This window comes from Sus scrofa, chromosome 13 (assembly GCF_000003025.6).
Source record: "Sus scrofa isolate TJ Tabasco breed Duroc chromosome 13, Sscrofa11.1, whole genome shotgun sequence".
Lineage (NCBI taxonomy): Eukaryota > Metazoa > Chordata > Mammalia > Artiodactyla > Suidae > Sus > Sus scrofa.
The window spans coordinates 115200755-115216464 of NC_010455.5; the positions used below are offsets into that span (position 1 = coordinate 115200755).

At 41.2% G+C, this 15710-nt stretch overlaps 1 long non-coding RNA gene across 5 annotated transcripts in view; it reads right to left on the reverse strand.

Moving 5' to 3' along the window:
- LOC106505747 overlaps positions 1 to 15710 on the reverse strand; it is a 616219-nt gene that overhangs the window by 535543 nt on the left and 64966 nt on the right. The window lies entirely within an intron of this gene.

The following is a 15710-nucleotide window of genomic DNA, read 5'->3' on the forward strand; positions in this document are numbered from 1 at the left end:
AGTAGTGCATTATCAGAGGATTAACTATGTTTTGGAATTTTTAAGTATAAATTTTATTATTCCTCTACAGTTACCCGATTTTCCCAAATTTGCCGTAATTAGCATGAACCACTTATATAAACAGGGTGGCTTCATAAAAATAATGATTTTCTTTAAAAATGGACTCTTCATCAATTACAGTTTATCACTCTATGTAACAGACCTGTATTAGTCTGAGATTTGATTTGCTCTTTGTAAATGACCCATTCCTGCTTTCAATTACCCAGGAATGGCTTTTACCTTTTGAGGTTGCACTGAAGCCACAGAGGTTGGGAGCAGGCAGGTCCCACAGATTCTCCAGTTTGAATAAGGAGGAGAAATCTCATGCTAGGGGAAAATCTGAAAAATCTTCCTGTATCAATCATTGCTGCACAATCAATTACATCCAACAGTTAATGGCTTAAAATTTCAATTATTGATTTGTCCACATTCTTTGGGTCAACAATTCTGGCAGGACTCAGTTGGGACAGCTTGACTCTGTCCTACCTGGTGTTGGCTGGGCTCACTCATGCGTTCGTGCCCAGGTGGCTGGTGGGAAGGGGCTGGCTCTTTCAGGAAGGCTTCATTCCTATGTGTGGTAGCTGCTGAGGTTTTGGCTTTGCACCTCAACTCTCCACTGAGCCAGCAGACTAACTGGGCTTTCTCGATAGAGAACTGGTTCCAAGATGGTAATAACAGGAGCTGCAGGGCCTCATAAAGTGTACCCTCAGAAGTCACAATGTCACTTCTGCCACATTCCATTCAATGATCAAAGTAAGTCACCAGGCCAGCCAAGATTCAAGTTGTGGAAGAGATAGACTCCACTTGTTGATGAAAAGAGCAGCAAAGTCACGTTACAAAGGAGTGCAAGGACTTGCCACAGCCATCTTTGCAAAAAATATACCCCATCTACCTTACTACATAATAATTCATTCACCTTGGATTTTTTTTTTTTAAGTTTTTGAATGCCTCCTAAGTGCTAAACACTGTTCTAGCCACTGGAGAACAGTGATGGACAAGACAGACATAATCCTTCCAAAATATATAAATACCTCCTACAGCTCAATACAAAAAAGAAAATAACCTCATCAAAAAAGGACAGAAGATCTAAACAGGCAATTCTCCAAAGACATACAAAGAGCCAAAAAAATCACATGAAAAGATGTTCAACATCACCAATCAATAGAGAAATGCAAATAAAAACTACAATGAGGTACCATTTTCCACCAGCCAGAATGGTCATCATCAAAAAGTATACAAACAACAAATGCTGGAGAGGGTGTGGAGAAAAGGGTACCCTTTTACACTTTTGGTGGGAATGTAAATTGGTGTGACCAACTGTGGAAAACAGTATGGAGATTCCCCAAAAAAACTAAAAATAGAATTACCATTTGATCCAGCAGTACCACTCCTGGGCATCTATCCAGACAAAGCCATGACTCAAAAAGATACATGTACTCCAATGTTCATTACAGCACTCTATACAATAGCCAAGACATGGAAACCACCTATATGTCCATTGACAGAGGAGTGGATAAAGAAGATGTGGTACCTATACACAGTGGGCTATTATTTAGCCATAAAAAGGAATGAAGTAATGGCATTTGTAGCAACATGGATGGACTTAGAAACTCTCATGTTAAGTGAAGTTAGTCAGACAGTGAGACACAAACATCATGCTATCACGTATGCGTGGAATCTAAAAAAAAAGATACAATGGACTTCTTTGCAGAACAGAAACTGACTCATAGACTTTGAAAAACTTATGGTTTCCGAATGAGATAGGTTGGGGGGAGGAACGGGCTAGGGGTTTGGGATGGAAATACTGTAAAATTTGGTTGTAATGATCATTGCACAACTGTAAATACAATTAAATTCATTGAAAATAATTAAAAATTTAAAAAAAGATAGACATAATCCTTGCTCTTGGGGATAATAGCTAGCAGGAAAGACAGGCATTGGACAATGGTGATGTGTGATGTGAGTGCTACAAAAAAGTAGCCAGAGGGGAGAGAGAATAGAGCCAGCTTAGATGGGGAGGTAGTAGGATTGAATTGGGGTTATAGAAGGGAAGTCGGGGAAGACTATTTCTGTGGATAAATATCAAAGATTTCCATTTCCTGTAGCTACTCGGTTCCTCATGTTTCATTTTATCATTTTTACACTGCATATGTATTTCTTTCTCCCTGGCCAAATTATTGTATGATTACGCAGTGAAAAGAGAAGAAAATGTGGAGGGAAAGATTGCTTTCAAAGAAAGGCTAGGACAGCCCTGGAAAAAGGAAAGTAGAAATAACTTTTGTGAAACGGCAATACTTTTTTTTTTTATCATGTCAAACTCTTCTCTTAATTTGAGGAATTTATTATTAATTAAGAAAGCTGAGTCTTTCAAGCACATAATTCCCCCTTTGATCTACAGGCCTCCAGCCTGTGAGTTCCAAGATGCCTGAAGCCGGTTTTAACTAATGTGTTTTCCTAGCAAAGGTATTTTCTGTGGCACAAAATGAAACCACAGTTGCGCGTTTTGTTAGAAGATCCAAATCGATAAGTTGAGATGCCAAGGTTTGAAAACCTGGTGAGCTGGAGGTAGTTGACTTATTAATCTATATATAGCACACTGAGAAGAAGATTTGAGGGTTTTGATGGCTGTTCAAAGAGTATGTGAGATGAAGAATCCTGTGGGAGAAGAGACGGAACACAAGAACACGTGGGAGATTTGTCATACAGCTGCAGGGAAGCTCTCCACCAAAGTGTTATTCTCTTCCCAGCAGGTTTGTTGGAAATATGTTTCTTGTGTTAACTTCAAAGTGTCCCACACAACAGGTCTGTGAGGTAGACACTCCTGGGGGTGTGGTGTATGCTGTCAAAGAAAATAGCAAATAGCTGCAGGCTCTCTCCACAAAAACCATGGTCAGAGTTCAGAGTGCTAGGGATATTGTTAAAGATTATTTAGCTAATGAGTCAACAGATATTTTTGAATCCCTATTATGACAAGAGGTCATGTTCCAGGAATAAAATGTCAAATAAGACAGCCGCCATTCCTGCCCTCTGTAACAGAGGCAGATCATTGTCTGTTGAGGAAGATGAATGATGATCAGGCAATTTGAACATAATATGAAAAGAACAGGGCTAAAAATATAGAAAACTCTGGAAAGACAGTAAGAGAGCATGTAACTCAGACCTGAAGACTTCCTGAGAGAGCTGGCACCTATGCTGAGGACTGAAGGATGTGCAACAGTCACCCAAGAGAAAAGGACTTCTGTTTAAAGGTGGCAAAATTCACTAAAATGAAAGTAAAACAAGTATTTATGCAATCAACCAACACATAAGAGTGCAAAGGGAATGGGAGAGAAGACACCAAGGAATTTTGGAGTTTGGAAAGCAGACTGATCAGTGAGAAATGGCTTAGCTGGATGGAGAAAACTGACTCTCAACCAAAAGACAGAAAAACCAAAAAGCAACACCATGTAGGGTGCTGCACCCCTTGAAGGCTCCTGAAGTTGTAGTGCTTGATACCTGGGGAAATAGGAGTGAAGGTGACTTTAAAACAAGTGAACTGGTTGAAACTCTGCTACAAGAGGATTTGGTCCCCTCCTCCTCTCCGTCATGCCTGGCACCTGTCCATTACTCGACCTGACAAGACACCCAAGGTTTTTCCTTTGGAAAGAGTAAAACAAGTCTCTGGGCTACAGACACTTGTTACAGCCCAAGGAAAAGAAACATTACTGGAAACAAGTATCCCACTCATTGTTGAGAGACCCACACTTCTGGAATTATTTAGCATCCTAAGCACATATTTACAAACAACTGTCTTTGACTGAAAGATGTTCTAAGGAATGTCAACAACTGGAGGAAAGACAAAAGTATCTATCACTGGGGTTTCCTAATCAAGTGGCATAACAAGGTGACCTACAGTGAACAAGCCTACCCCATCTTCCCTACATGCGCAGAGCTTCCAAATAGGTTTTCCATGCCTCACTCTTAAATATGAACAGTCAAGGATGACTGGACATTGCAGGAAATCACCTCAAATGGAAAGGAGTTATCTATTCTGAAGCAAACAAATCAATCAAACCAGAAGAAACAGACACTGCAAAGAGAGAAGGAATCAACTTTGCCAAAAATGTTTTAATATCCTCAGCAAAGTAAAAGAACTAAAAGAACATCATCTCTTCATTTGCTCGAGCCAAAATCTTTGGCATCATCCTTGACTCCTTTCTCACACACTCCCTTCTTTATCCAATCTATCTGCCTTTCAAACCTACACAGAATTTTCCCCCTTCTTCTTCACTACTCCTGGCCAAGTGAGGCCAATGTCTTACCTGGAGTACTGCAGTAAGCATATAATGGTTCTTCTTGCTTCCACCCTCTCCTAATACGCAGCAGCCAGAGCCATTCTCTTTAAACAGAAGTTAGATCAGGAGTTCCCATCCTGGCGTAGGGGAAACGGATCCGACTGGGAACCATGAGGTTGTAGGTTCAATCCTTGGCCCCGCTCAGTGGGTTAAGGATCCGGCACTGCCATGAGCTGTGGTGTAGGTCGCAGATGCAGCTCAGATCCCATGTTTCTGTGGCTGTGGTGTATGCCAGCAGCTGTAGCTCTGATTAGACCCCTAGCCTGGGAACCTCCATATGCAGCAAGGGTGGCCCTAAAAAAAAAAGTTGTTAGATCATACCAGTCCCTCATCTGAACCCACATCAGCTTCTTCTTTTAGTGAAAGCCAAAGTGCTTTCAGGAGCTCAAGGAGCCCCATACAATCTGGACCCACCCACATCATCCCATCCCACCCCAGGATTTACCTCCTACTACCACCATGCTGACTTCCTTAGGTCTCCTCCAACACACCATGCATGCACCTCAGGGATGTGGCTTTGCACTTCCCTTGCCTAGTACACTGTTTGCCTTTATAACCCTTGCATAACATCTTCACCTTCAAGTGTTTGCTCAGATGTATCTTCTCAGTGAGACCTCTACTGACCCACTCCCGCACACTTCCAATCCCCCTTACTCCTCTATACTTTCTTTTTCTACCATATACACTACATTCTAACACGTATTTGCAGTCCATCACTCTTCACTGGAATGTAAGTCCTTCAAGGGCAAGCATCTTTATTTTGCTACGTGGTGTATTCCAAGCATCTGAATACAGTAGACTGTCCTACTTTCCTAGGGAGACTGTAACAAAGTACCACAAACTGAGCAGCTTAAACATCAGGGATAGTTAGCAAGGCACATTAAAGAAAATGAAGTAAGTTCAGCCTGACAGGAGCATGGAGTAAGTACAGGGACGATTAATGGTAAGAGATGAAATGATGGAGTTTGGCAGCAAACAAAACAGGCAGAGCTCTTGAGCCATAAAAAGAAAGTTTGACTTTATCTTAGGAGCAATAGCAAAGCCTTTTTAAAGGGGATTGGAAATGTGATCAGATTTGCCTCAAATAATCTCTAAAACTGTAAGCATGAGAGTATGTTCTGGGTATAAATAGACAGCAGTAAATTCAAGGAGAGTTCTCTCTGAGGCCCCATGATTTATTCAACCAACTGTTGACGCCAAGCTCCTCCCCTCCAGACCAAGAAGCATCCCTGGATGCCACATACAGCCAGTCTCCTGGTAACCATGAGCACAGCTGGTCTTGCCTTCAGGCTAAAAAAGCAGGAGGCCAAAGGACATCCAGAGGCCCAGCATTCCAGGGTGAGGCTGGAGCGTGAATCAAAACAAGACACTCCCAACCAAGCCATGAGTCTACAGAGGCCAGAGACAGAGACTCACAGACCAAGTGTGAGTCAAAGAGGGCGTAACAAGAGGTGAGACAAGAAGGGGCAGCAGAGTTCTAAGAAGTAGTATGAAGAGACACCATGAATTACCAAAATGCAGCAAACAGTCCTTTTCATAATTTTCTGTGATAATTGTCTATTGCCATGTCACAAATCACCCCCAAAATAACAATGGCTTCAAGTAACAGTGGCTTCAAATTACAATGATGTTTATACTCATGATTCTGTGGAACAGCAACCAGGCCTGGGCTCTGGGTGTGGGATGGGGGTTGTGGGGAGGGGAGCAGCTCTTCCATTTTGCCTGAGGCCACTCCTGCAGCTGAAGTCATCTGCCAGCTGAGTGGGGCTGGGTAGCCTAAGATGAACTCATTCATGTATCTGGTGGCTGGTGGTGGCCACTGACTACTCAGTCTAGGGACACTTAGTGGAATGGGTCCATCTCTCCTTTATATGACCTCTCACCTTCTTGTTGGTCAGACCATGTTTTGCCAGATGGTGATTACAGCATTTCAAGAGAGTGAGAAATGAAACTGCAGACCCATGTTTAGAATTCTCATATTATTTTCAGTACATTCAACTGGTCAGAGTGAATCCCGAGGCCAGTTCAGACTCAAGGGGTGGGGAAGAGACCTCACCTCTCAACGGCAAAAGCATGCAAATCACATTGGAAAGGGGCATGCGCACAGGGAGGGGAGCTATTGTTGTGGTCAGCTGGGCAAAACATTGTTCCCCGGGTGCCTGAAGGTGGCCAGGTCACTCCTGAGATGTCTGGGAGTCCATGGAGATGAAAATAGAGAAGTATCTTATGGTTAGTTACCAAAGGGGAAACATTGGGGGGAAGAATACATTGGGAGTTCAAGAGTGGCATAGACATACTACTATATACAAAATTAGTAAGTAGCAAGGACCTACTATATAACAACAGGTAAATCGACCCAATACTCTGTGATGGCCCAAAGGGGAAAAGAATTTGCTAAAGGACTGATCTATATATAACTGATTCACCTGAAACTAACACAACACTGTAAGACCATTGTACTCCAATAAAATTTAAACACACAAAGAAATCTTTCTTAATAAAGAAAAAAAAGAGAAAGTGGCAGAGTATCACAGCAGCTCATTTCCCAATAAACTTAAGAGGATTACCTTTTGGAAAACAAAGGTGTCCACGTAGTCCAAATCTATAAATGTCACGTCTTACTGAGTGCCACCAAGTTATTTGGAAAGTAATTTCACCCAGGGAACTTTTAATAGAGATTGATTTGTAAATAGAAACTTTGGGAAGTAATATTACAGTCAGTGAATTTCTGTTTTTGTATATTTCATAGCAGTACTTATTTTAAAGTAGCTTCAATTCACTAATTTATGTAATATATTTACCTCAAAAATGCTACCTATATGGATTAAAGACCTATATATAAGACCAGACAATATCAAACTCCTAGAGGAAAACATAGGCCAAACACTCTCTGACATAAACGATAGCAACATCTTCTCAGATCCACCTATCAGAGTATTGACAATAAAAAGAAAAATAAACAAATGGGACCTAATCAAACTTCAAAGTTTCTGCACAGCAAAGGAAACCCTAAACAACACAAAAAGACAACCCACAGAATGGGAGAAAATCTTTGCAAGTGAATCGACTGGCAAGGGATTAATCTCCAAAATTTATAAACAACTTCTGCAACTCCATACCAAAAAAAAAATAACCCCATCAAAAAATGGGCAGAAGATCTAAACAGACAATTCTCCAAAGAAGACATACAGATGGCTGAGAAACACATGAAAAGATGTTCAGCGTCACTCATTATTAGAGAAATGCAAATCAAAACCACGATGAGGTACCACATTACACCAGCCAGAATGGCCATCATCCAAAAGTCTACAAACAATAAGTGCTTGAGAGGGTGTGGAGAAAAAGGAACCCTAGTACACTGTTGGTGGGATTGTCAATTGGTGCAACCACTGTGGAAAGCAGTATGGAGGTTCCTCAGAAAACTAAACATAGAACTACCATTTGATCCAGCAACCCCACTCCTGAGCATCTATCCAGAGAAAACCACGACTCGCAAAGACACATGTACTCCGATGTTCACTGCAGCACTCTTTACAATAGCCAAGACATGGAAACAACCTAAATGTCCATCGACAGAGGAGTGGATCCAGAAGATGTGGTACATATACACAGTGGTATATTACTCAGCCATTAAAAGGAATGAAATAATGGCATTTTTAGCAACATGGATGGACCTAGAAATTATCATGCTAAGTGAAGTCAGTCAGACAATGAGACACCAACATCAAGTGCCATCACTGACATGTGGAATCTGAAAAAAGGACAGATGGAACTTCTTTGCAGAACAGATGCTGACTCACAGACATTGAAAAACTTATGTTCTCCGGAGGAGACAGTTTGGGGGGTGGGGGGATGTGCTTGGGCTATGGGATGGAAATCCTGTGAAATCAGATTGTTATGATCATTATACAACTACAGATGTGATAAATTCATTTGAGTAATAAAAAATATGAAAAAAAAATGCTACCTATAAACTATAAGATAGGTACCTTTTAACTGAAATATGTAGTTATGCACGTCATTCTGACAGGATTAGAGAAAAAGGATCATCTTTCCCTAACTGATAGGTATCTCACTCTGAGTATATTTAGACCTGGAAACAGCTCCTTCCTGACACCCCTACTCAGGTAGCAGCTACCCTCCACACAGCTTCTGGCTCTCCAGCATCCCGTTTCCAAGGCTTTGGGAGCTAAGTCTTTTCTGGAATACCAATAGTCTGAGTCAGCTTGAAACATTCATCATAGAAGAAACATGGAGTAGACTCTAGTTTTGCCTATCATCAGTTATTAGAAAGTTGCTTCTTTTCCTGCCACCTCCCCTCTCCTCAGCCTTTGGTCTGTAGGATTCAATTCTTCCTTATATTGAAAAAGTACTCAAAGAACTGAGGAGAGGTGATGTATGAAACTGAGAGATTATAAATTTAAAAAAAATTTTTTGTTTCTTTTTTTGTTTTGTTTTGTTTTTTCTTTGTCTTTTTGCCTTTTTCTAGGGCCGCTTCCCACGGCATACAGAGGTTCCCAGGCCAGGGGTCGAATCAGAGCTGTAGCTGCCGGCCTACACCAGAGCCACAGCAATGCCAGATCTGAGCCGTGTCTCCGACCTACACCACAGCTCACGGCAACACCTGATCCTCAACCCACTGAGTAAGGCCAGGGATCGAACCTGCAACCTCATGGTTCCTAGTCGGATTCGTTAACCACTGCGCCACGAAGGGAACTCCAAAAAATGTCTTTAAAAAGTCAAAAAAATTGATAGTTTCATACTTGTTCAAGATTATATTCTCCTTTTGTTAGTTTAATTCATATATGTCAATCACTTATTCTGCAATAAATGTCGATTGCTCAGTTTCACTCTGAGACACTGGGACCAAATGGAAAATGTGACCTTCTCTGATCTCAGGGACTTTATAATCAAGAGGTGGAGGTGTTTATAGAGTGATGGATAACTAAATAATTGGAAAGGGGCTTCTTCCACTGGGTCTCAATACCTTCACATGAAACATTCAAGAGAATCAAATCAACTCATTAAATTGTATCCATGTAACCATAATTATGCTTGACTTAAAAGGAATATCTAGTCAATTTTTTTACATTATTAAGTCAAACATTTTGTGTAAACACAGCCTTGATGAACACAAGTCAAGAAGTTCTGTTTTGGAGTTCCTGTCGTGGCTCAGTGGTTAACAAATCTAAGAACCATGAGGTTGCATGTTCGATCCCTGGCCTTGCTCAGTGGGTTAAGGATCCAGCATTGCCATGAGCTGTGGTGTAGGTTGCAGACACGGCTCAGATCCTGCATTGCTGGGTCTCTGGTGTAGGCCAGTGGCTAGGCTCCAATTAGACCCCTAGCCTGGGAGCCTCCATATGCCACGCGTGCAGCCCTAGAAAAGGCAAAAAAAAAAAAAAAAAAAAAAAAAATTCTGTTTTGGTTCCACTATTAATCAATTTAATGAACGTATATGGAGCATTTGCCAGATGTGGGATTTGGGCCAAAGAAGGTAAACACACCCCCCACCTTAGGCAGCTTTCAATCTAGCAGGGCTGCACCACTGTGCCCATCTTTCACTATAGCATCCAAACCAGGGACCCAATAGTCTGTACTTGTCTCCTTAAGATGGTTATGTGATCTGAGTAAAGGAAATGAGAAGAGTTTTTCATTAAAATTAAGGAAAGGAAAGCAAGTTGAAATATTTTTATCTTCTAGAGTAGAATTTTATAACAAGACCAATCCATACACATGTTTTTAATTATCGTTGATTTACAATGTTGTATCAATTTTTGCTGCACAACAAAGTGACCCAGTCATACATATATATACGTTCTTTTTCTTATATTATCTTCCATCATGTTCTATCCCAGGAGATTGGATATAGTTCCCTGTGCTATATAGCATGACCTCACTGCTTATCCATTTTAAATGTAATAGTTTGCATCTACCAAACCCAAGCTCCCAGTCCATCCTATTCCCTCCCCCTTGGCAACCACAAGTCTGTTCTCTATGTCTATGAGTCTGTTTCCATTCTGTAGATAGGTTCATTTGTGCCATATTTTAGTTTCCACATATAAGCGGTATCAATGGTATCTGTCCTGTTTTTCCCTCAAAAGTGTAGTTCCGGAGTTCCCGTCATGGTGCAGTGGTTAACGAATCCGACTAGGAACCATGAGGTTGCAGGTTCGGTCCCTGGCCTCGCTCAGTGGGTTAAGGATCCGGCGTTACCGTGAGCTGTGGTGTAGGTTGCAGATGCGGCTCGGATCCCGCGTTGCTGTGGCTCTGGTGTAGGCTGGCGGCTACAGCTCTGATTCGACCCCTAGCCTGGGAACCTCCATATGCCGCGGGAGCGGCCCAAAGAAATGGCAAAAAGACCAAAAAAAAAAAAGTGGAGTTCCCCTTTTCTTCACACCCTTTCCAGTATTTGTTTTTTGTGGACTTATTACCATTGTCGGGTGGTACCTCATTGTAGTTTTGATCTGTATTTCTGAATAGTGAGTGATGCTGAACATTTTTTCATGTGCCTGTTGGTCACCCATATATCTTCTTTGGATAAATGTCTATTTAGGTCTTTTGCCCCTTTTGGGGGGAGGGGGATTTGTGGGGGGGGGCCTTTTTTTTAGGGCCGCACCCATAGCATATGGAGGTTCCCTACAGCTGCCAGCCTATGCTACAGCCACAGCAACAAGGATCTGAGCTGCATCTGCAACCTACACCACAGCTCACAGAACTGCTGAATCCTTAACCCACTGAGTGAGGCCAGGGATCAAGCCTGCATCCGCATAGATACTAGTCAGATGCATTTCCACTGCGCCACAATGGAACTCCCTGCCAATTGTTTGATCGGTTTATTTTTTGTTGTTGAGTTGTATGAGTTGTTTGTATATCTTGGAGATCAAGCCCTTGTCAGTTGCATCGTTTGCAACTATTTTCTCCCATTCTGTGGGTTGTCTATATGATATATATATATATATATATATGTTTTTTAAAATGGCACTAAAAAATTTGCCCAGTTAGAAAATAATGAAGACTTCAAAAAATATTTTGAAATAAGCCCCAGTAAAACTTAAGCTGAAATAAAAAGCTGAGTTAAATATGCCACAGAGTATCCAAATTGTTCATGCCTTTAATACACTGTTTATAACATTCTTAGAATACTGAAAACTGGAAAGAGAGCACCAAAGTCTATGATAAAATGCCAAGACACCTTTACAAGCCACAAACTTTCTAATTTACCCAGCTCTGTTTTCTCACTAAAATGTACTAGGCAGGGGATGAGAGAAATTACAAAAATCTTTTTAAAGCATCTAGAATGTAATGGCATCATGACTAATATGCTTCAGGCTTATACGAGGAAAAAAAAATCATATTTGACAAACCTGGGAGATGTTTTTGATAAAATGCCAGAATTAATGAATGGAACACAGTAGGTGTTGATTTTATGTCATTATAAGTTAAGCCTTTTACTTTGCAGTCAAGGAATGAAAAATAAATATCAAACTGCTTTGACCCTTTCTCCTGATTTAATAGCTTAATTTCCGGAAATGCCAGTGAAAAATAGCACAAATGTTTGCCTAGGCCAATTCTTCTTTATTATAGTTCATCCATTTCCTCCTTTTCACAAAGAAGGCAGCTCCTAACAGAGCTTAATTAAGTTTATATTTTACAGCACAAACCACATTGCCTTACAAAATAAAGCTTGTTAGAGGTGGGTGAGGAGGATGTGTCCTAGAACCCAGTCCATAAAAGGCATGCCAAGCCCCCACAATCATCCATGGAGCCTTACGCCTGGTGGCTAATGCAAAAATGAGGGCTCTACTTTTCACACATATTAAGACAATGGACATTGTACACTAGGCCAGGGCAGTGATGGAAATATCCTACACTCATATCAAGAAAGGAATACTGTCTCTGGGAGATTCACATTTAGCCCTAATGACACTTCTTTCTTTACCACCTCAGTTTGCAGGGTTTTTTGTTTTTTCTTCTTTCCTTAACATTGAGAAAGAATATCAGAAGGATTCTCCTGACCCTTCCCCTTTGAAAGTGTTGAAGGTGCCATGCCATCATGAAATTCCCTTAAGGTAAAAAGGTGCTTGAATGTACAGCAGTTTATCCTGGCAGGAGAGTTGATGTGTCAGAGCCTAGGGTCTCAAATTGCTATAACAACTTGCCTGCTAATGATTTGAGGAGATGGGCTTGACCCCAGCAAAGTGACCCATTCCCTGTCAAAGCTAAGTGAAATATAAAAGTTTAAAAGGGGATCTACATCATGTATATAATTCAAGTGGGAATCAAATCAAATGGCATTATGGGAACTGCTCTGAGAAAGCTAATGAGAAACATTCAGAGAAGCATGAATGTTTCTGTTAGGATAAGGTCAATTGCATATGAAAATAAAGGTAAAATGAGAGTTGCTTAAGAAAATTACAAGTTTGTGACACCTTCCCATAAAAGAAATACAGATATAGACAGTGCAGGTTTGGTGTGAAATCATCACAATGACCTCAGAAATGCAAGTTCATCCTTCTTCCCCACCACCTCAGTAAATGGCTTTCATTTTCAAGGTCATTTAATTATCCAAGATGGCTGGTGGAGCTCCAGCCATGTCAAACACACTCCACACAATAGGAGGAAAAATGGGAAAAGGAGAAAACATCTTTTTCCTAGCCAAGTCATCCTCCTTTAAGCGTCTTTCTCAGAAATCTCACAGAACACTTCTGCTAACATCTCATTGGCAAGATGTTAATTACATGGCAATACCTAGCGACAAGGAAGTCTGGGGAAAAAAAAACTTCTAGAGATATTACTGCCCGCCCTGAGATAAATCAGGATTCATTAAAAGGAGAGGAGTATGAATGGTTATTTTGGGTAAGCAACTATCTTTCCCTGACTCACAGGATTTTTTCCTTGTTTATAAAACTTATCATGGGACTGTGCAGTGATAGAAAGCAGACAGGTTGTTGCCTGGAAAAAGCACAGGAGAGGAGGGGGGAACTCCAAAGGGACATCAGGCACCTTTTAGGAGTGATGGACATGTTCACTATCTTGAAGGTAACACTGTTTCACACCTCTACACATGTCAAGTTGCATGCACAAATATGGACAATGTACTATGTTGCAGACAAAATGTCTGTGTCTCCCCGAATTCATATGTTCAAACCTAATCCCCATGGTGATGGTATTTGGAGGTGAGGCCCTTGGGAGGTAATTAGGTCATGCGAGTGGAGCCCTCAGGAATGAGATTAGTACCTTTATAAAAGAAACTCTCAGAGAGTTTCCTGAGCCCCTCTGCCATGTGAGAACCAAGAGAGAAGACAGCCATGCCACCAGACTCAATCAGCTGAATCCTTGACCCTGGACTTGCAGCCTTAAGAACTGTGAGAAATAAATCTTTGTTGTTTATAAGCCACCTAGTGTAGGGTATATTTGTTAGAGCATCCTGAAAAGACTAAGATATACTGTATGTTAATCATATCTGAATAAAGCTGTAAAAAATGTAAAGTGAAAAACTAACGAATAAGACGACACACACACATACTTTTCAGGAAACCACGTCCTAGTACTCTTAAAAGGACAGTTAGTTCCTCTTCATTGTAAAGTTGCTTTTTAAAATAACCCTCCTGAGAGATCGAGTAGTGGTTCTTGTAAAACCTATGAGCACAGAGATAATGATGGTGTTAGATAATCTGCTGTCCTATCTCATAAGTAAAAACTGCCAAGTGGGCAACAGACGGTGTCTTTGATTCTGCAATTTTAGAAAGCCAATTCTTCACTTGGAACAGAAACTCATTAAAAGTATTACCTTTGGTTCTCTTGTTTGATAGCTCAGGAGGCTTAGGTAGGAACAGTTATTTCCTTCAGAGGGTGAGTAGCAGTGAAAAGACAAGAATTCAAATTTTCTTGCATATCCTGTGGAGAGTGGGGTTGGGTATATTTCTAGTCATTCACATATCATCTCATCCTGAACTCTACCTTGCTATACTCTGCTCCGTGACGCTGAGGCTGGAACTCTGCCAACCACCAGCTTCAGGTTGCAGCTGGATTCTACAGTGACAAAAACTTTAGAAGGTGGGACAAAGGGAGAAGCACACTCTTCCTCCTTCTAGCATGGCCCATGTCTCTTCCATTGTTATAGGCAGATACAGCCCCAGACTCCAGGGTCTTTCAACACCCTCAGCACCAGCCACACTAGGCTCCCTCACTCCCCTCCTCAGCAGTTCAGACACTGTCTGGCCGTGTCCCTCCTCAGAAATCCAAGTACAAGCTAGAGGTTCCCCAAGCTTTCGGCACCAGCTACACAGCACCCTTCATAAGAGACCTAATCACCAATCTCCTGAGAGTTCAGAGACTAGTCTATGGGCCTCTCCTCTAAGCTCTAGGCTCTGGAAATAACACTAGTTTCCTTTGTTTCCCTGCTCTCGACGATATTAGCTTCTTCCTGAAGTCCCTAATATTGAGGTTATGCCATCATTCCCTTTTGTGCTTCAAATTTCCAATACCTATATAATTGACTTCCTGTATTTAATCCCCTCTGTTTGAAGTACCTAGAAAGGCTTTCTTTTTCTGACTAGACCTTGACAGGTAAAAGAGATTCATCTCCCAACTAATCTCAGTTCCTCGATATCTTGTAAAAATGAGCTTAAAGAACCTTTTTTTTCATCTATATCAGAGTCAACTAATAATTTATCATCTCTGCCAGCTTGGTTTTCCAGAAGAAAAGGGATATACCTATCAGCCAGGTTACCAGACCAGATCCAACACAAAGTGCAGCAAGTGGCTATCTGCAGAACACCCAGGTCAGAACTGGGGAACCTGGACTCTGATCTGTAGCTGGGTCTCCAGTTCCCTGCCTCACTGGGGACAAGTCTCCCAGCCTCTGTGAACTTGAGCTTACTCATTTGCAAAATGAGAGGCCTCAGCTAGATGATCTTTAATTTCCCCCTCATTTTTATTTTGTATATGCTTTAAATACCTTTCTGTTTCACTCTTCATCTGAAAAATCATAGAATCTGAAAAATCAAAAAATCATACAACTAAATAGTAACCACTCCCCTGAGAAAGCTGATTTAAAGATACCAGTTACTAACAATTTTAATGATCATCTGAGGACAGTTACTCAGTCTCAATACAATTCTTGAACATCCCAATCCCACTATGTGGTGGGTATTATGCCCCAGGCTGACCAGACAGACATGAATATGAAACATTTCTTTAAGAAATTTACAATGTAATAAGATAAAAGCATAACAAACCTCATCATGTTGTGTGAAATATGCAAAACGTAAGGAAGTTATAAACTGGAGGAGAAGGGCAGGTATGAGATGGTTTCCCAGAGAAGGGGACGAT